Source organism: Nannospalax galili, unplaced genomic scaffold (assembly GCF_000622305.1).
Source record: "Nannospalax galili isolate Female #2095 unplaced genomic scaffold, S.galili_v1.0 scaffold87, whole genome shotgun sequence".
Classification (NCBI taxonomy): domain Eukaryota; kingdom Metazoa; phylum Chordata; class Mammalia; order Rodentia; family Spalacidae; genus Nannospalax; species Nannospalax galili.
Window position 1 is genome coordinate 251,073 of NW_008360320.1, and position 5,186 is coordinate 256,258.

Here is a 5,186-nt window from a genome sequence, read left to right on the forward strand (position 1 = left end):
GTGGACATGAATTCCTTCAGCCTATTTATGTCATGGAAGATTTTTCTTTCCCCTTCGACTCTAATAGACATTTTGGCTGAGTATAGTAGTCTAGGTTGGCATCTGTGGTCATTTAAAACTGGGAATACTTTAGTCCAGGCTCTCTGGCTTTCATAGTTTGCACTGAAAAGTCAGCTACAATCCCAATGGGTTTTCCTTTATATGTGGCTTGTTGTTTCTCTTTTTCAGATTTCAGTATTGTCTCTTTGTTTTGTACGTTCAGTTTTTTTTTACTATGATGTGCTGTGGAGAGTTTCTTTTCTGGTCCTTTTTTGGTGTTCTATATGCTTCTTGTATTTGTATGGGCATGTCTTTCTTTAATTTTGGGAAATTTTCTTCCATGATTCTTTTGAAGATCTGGTTCATGCCATTATCTTGGGATTCTTCTCCTTCCTGTATGCCTATGATTCATAAGTTTGGTCTTTTTATGGTGTCACACAATTCCTGAATATTCCCTTCTTGTGATTTCTTAAATTTTTCATAATCTTTGCTTGAATCGTCTAGTTTGTCCACTTTATCTTCCAGTCTTGATATTCTGTTTTCCATTCCATTCATCCTATTGATGAGGCTTTCTCCTATCATTTCCTGAGTGTTTCACTTCCTTCTTCATTTCAGCCTGAGTAGTCATCAATGATTTTATATTGGAGTGGCCAGATTGCTTTTGTCTTCAGGAGTTCCCACAGAGGCCCAAGTCTGATGAGGATCAGATACTTTCAGGCAGTTCCATGTCCTGCTTTGTCTCCAGGGGTTTCTCATTGTACTCCTCTAGAGGACTATTGGTATTTGGTGGAGATATGTTGTTTTGGTTTTTCATGTTGTTATTTTTTCTCTGTGATTTTGACATGTGAATTTCTTTTGTAGTTTCTGATTCTTGTGTGAGACTCAAGCCTTCAAATTTAGGTCTGCTTCTTTTTGTGAACTTTGTGTGTCTTTGTGGTTTACTTTTTAGGCATGAAAGGCTGGTTCCTCTAAGCTTCCAGTTCTCTCTTTCAATTTTATATTGGAGTGGCCAGATTGCTTTTGTCTTCAGGAGTTCCCACAGAGGCCCAATTCAGATAAGGATCAGATGCTCTCAGGCTTTCTCCTAAGGTCTGGATCCCTCCAGGATTGATTTTGGCCTCAGGACTTTGGGAGTTGGACTGGTCTGGGAGCCATGCCCAGGAAAGATGCTGGTCTAGGGCAGCTGGTGGCTGTGCCACCCAGAGATGCAGAGGAAGATGGGGTGGGAGGCCGCCACAAGGGCCCCTGGGGACTGCACTTGGGAGCTGGGTTGGTCTGGATGCAAAGGACCAGGAAGAGGAAAGGTCAGCCCCGGTGTCCAGGAAAGAGGCTGGCGGTTGTCCAGCCCCAGGGGGGCAGAGGGAGGTGAGGGTGGGGCCAGGCCCAGAGTGCCCCTGGGGACTCTAGAAGGAACTGAATTGCTCTGGATGCACAGGATTAGGAAGCAGTATTGGTTCCCCAGGTGTCTGGGGCACCAAGACAAGGAATGGGCCAGGACCCAGGCTAGGAGGGGAGACTGATAGGGAGATGGGAGGGTGAGAGAGGAGTTCAACAAGGGTCCTTGAAACAGGAGAATGTAGAGGCTGAAGCTTCAATGGTGATTGCAGTCCCAGAGCCTTTTGGAGGTACCATCATCATTGGACAGGAATCCATCACCTATCACAATGGTGACAAATACCTGGCAATTGCCCCTTCTATCATCAAGCAAAGCATGATTGTGTGCCATAATCAGATGGATCCTAATGACTCATGATTCCTTCTGTGAGATATGGAAGGAATTGTGTGTAACTCCTTGGAGAGACCTCCATTGCAGAGTGCCTAACTTACCTTGACAATGGTGTTGTGTTTGTCGGGTCTCACCTAGGTGATTCCCAGCTTGTAAAGCTCAACGATGACAGCAATGAACAAGGCTCCTATGTCGTAGCCATAGAAACCTTTACCAACTTAGGACTGATTGTGGATATGTGTGTGGTGGACCTGGAGAGGCAGGGACAGGGGCAGCTGGTCACTTGCTCTGGGGCTTTCAAGGAAGGTTTCTTGCGGATCATCTGGAATGGAATTGGAATCCATGAGCATGCCAGCATTGACTTACCAGGCATCAAAGTTTATGGCCATTGCAGTCTGACTCCAGTTGGGAGACTGATGACACTTTGGTGCTCTCTTTTGTGGGCCAGACATGAGTTCTCATGTTAAATGGGGAGGAAGTGGAAGAGATGGAACTGGTGGGCTTTGTAGATGATCAGCAGACTTTCTTCTATGGAAACATGGCTCATCAGAAGCTTATTCAGATCACTTCAGCATCTGTGAGGTTGGTCTCTCAAGAGCTTAAAGCTCTAGTTAGCGAGTGGAAGGAGCCTTAGGGCAAGAACATCAGTGTGGCTTCCTGTAACAGCAGCCAGGTTGTTGTCGCTGTGGCAAGGGCTCTCTACTACCTTCAGATCCATCCACAGCTCACACAGAGATGGAACATGAAGTGGCTTGCTTGGACATCACCCCGTTAGGGGACAGCAATGGGCTGTCCCCACTTTGTGCCATTGGCCTCTGGACAGACATCTCAGCTAGAATCTTGAAACTGCCATCCTTTGAACTACTGCACAAGGAGACACTGGGTGGAGAGATCATTCCTCGCTCCATCTTAATGATGACGTTTGAGAGTAGCCACACCTCCTTTGTGCCTTGGGAGATGGAGTTATTTTCTACTTTGGGCTCAACATTGAGACAGGCTTGCTGAGCAACCGTAAAAAGGTGACTTTGGGCACCCAGCCGACAGTGTTGAGGACTTTCTGTTCCCTTTCTACCACCAACGTCTTTGCTTGCTCTGACCGGCCCACTGTCATCTATAGCAGCAATCACAAGGTCTTCTCCAATGTCAACCTCAGGAGGTGAACTACATGTGTCCCCTCAACTCAGATGGCTATCCTGACAGCCTGGCACTGGACAACAATAGTGCCCTCACCATTGGCACCATCGATGAGATCCAGAAGCTCCACATTCGCACAGTCCCCCTCTACAAATCACCCAGGAAGATTTGCTACCAGGAAGTGTCCCAGTGCTTTGGGGTCCTCTCCAGCCATTGAAGTCCAAGACACCAGTGGAGGCACAACTGCTCTGAGGCCCATTGCCAGCACCAGGCCCTGTCCAGCAGCGTCAGCTCCAGCAAGCTGTTCCCTAGTAGTACTGCTCATCTTGAGACCTCCTTTGGAGAAGAGGTGGAGGTGCATAACCTCCTCCTCATCGATCAGCACACCTTCGAAGTGCTTCATGCCCACCAGTTTCTACAGAATGAGTATTCCCTCAGCCTGGTCTCCTGCAAGTTGGGAAAAGACCCCAATACATACTTCATTGTGGGCACAGCCATGGTATATCCTGAAGAGGTGGAGCCCAAGCAGGGTCATATTGTGGTCTTCCAGTATTCTGATGGAAAACTGCAGACTGTGGCTGAAAAGGAAGTGAAAGGTGCTGTGTACTCTATGGTGGAGTTCAATGGGAAGCTGCTTGCCAGCATCGATAGCCTGGTGCGGCTTTATGAGTGGACCATCGAGAAGGAACTCTGCACTGAGCGTAATCACTACAACAACATCATAGCCCTCTACTTGAAGAACTAGGGTGACTTCATCCTTGTGGGCGACCTCATGCGCTCAGTACTGCTGCTTGCCTGCAAGCCCATGGAAGGAAACTTTGAAGAGATTGCCGAAGACTTCAATCCTAACTGGATGAGTGCAGTAGAAATCTTGGATGATGACAATTTCCTGGGGGCTGATAATGCCTTTAATTTGTTTGTGTGTCAGGAGGACAGCGCTGCCACCACCGATGAGGAGCGGCAGCACCTGCAGGAAGTTGGTCTCTTCCACCTGGGTGAATTTGTCAATGTGTTCTGCCACGGCTCTCTGGTCATGCAGAATCTGGGTGAGACTTCCACCCCCACACGGGGCTCGGTGCTCTTTGGCACAGTCAATGGCATGATTGGACTGGTGACTTTACTGTCAGAGAGCTGGTACAACCTGTTGGACATGCAGAACCGACTCAATAAAGTCATCGAAGTGCAAGATTGAGCACTCTTTTTGGAGATCCTTTCACACCGAGCGAAAGGCAGAACTGCCACAGGCTTCATCGATGGGGACCTGATTGAGAGTTTTCTGGATGTCAGCCATCCCAAGATGCAGGAGGTTGTGGCAAACCTACAATATGATGATGGCAGTGGTATGAAGCGGGAGGCTACTGCAGACGACCTCATCAAAGTTGTGGAGGAGCTAACTCGGATCCATTAGCCAAGAGCTGGGGCTCCTTTCTAGGCCCTTCCCAAAGGCGCTGCCCTCCCCTCCCCTCCCTCTCACGTTATCTTCCTGGCCATGAGAAGCCTTCCCCAAGCTGGCTGACCCCAAAGCCATAGCTCACCTGTGTGGAAACAGGGCTTTCTAGAACTAAACCCAGTTCACTAGAGACCTAGGAATGGGCTGAAGGTGGAATATTTTCTCCCTGGATTTTTACCAGTCTAACATGATTCCAGCCATCACCTTGGACCACCAAGCCTTTAGTGGCATTGCCAGTTGGCCTCCTTCTGGGAGGGGGATGAGGCTTTTGTAGCTTTTTGGCTGAGACAAAGCTCTATGCATGTATGGATGTGTGTGCAATGTCTCACACTCATGCTTTGTTCTCTACTGTCTTCATGTAGGTTGTGGTATGGGGAGCTTGAGGTGGGGGAAGAGGGTTGGGAGGGTTTCATTGTCTTGAAGTGAGAGCTTCCTCTTGCTTTCTTCTCTTGCCTCTGAGAACATCAGCCTGGAAGCCTATCAGGCCATGAGCATTCTGAGTGGAAACCTGGGATGGTGGATGATCCCCAAGCCACAGCCCTTTTGTCTCGGGGAACTCCCTTCTTCACAGAGAAGGAGGGTAGGGGGCTGTGAATTGGTTGTTAGTTTCTGAATTTTACCAAATAAAGTAGAATCTAAGAAAAAAAATTAAAAAAATGATTAAAAAAATAATTCTTCAAAGCATAAAAATTTGCTCCTTAATAATTAGTACATGTGAAAAACATTACCATTGAAATCTACCTGATGGCTTTATATCCATGCTCAGATGCCAAGGAGCTCAGAAAGTAACCAACTGTGACTAGTAATAATCAGATATATAGAGATTAGAAACGCATG

General features: G+C 47.4%; 1 pseudogene; it reads left to right on the forward strand.

Annotated features, from left to right (window-relative positions):
• Positions 1-4,316, forward strand: part of LOC103727342 — a 12,720-nt pseudogene extending 8,404 nt beyond the window's left edge.
• The last annotated feature ends 870 nt before the right edge of the window (positions 4,317-5,186 follow it).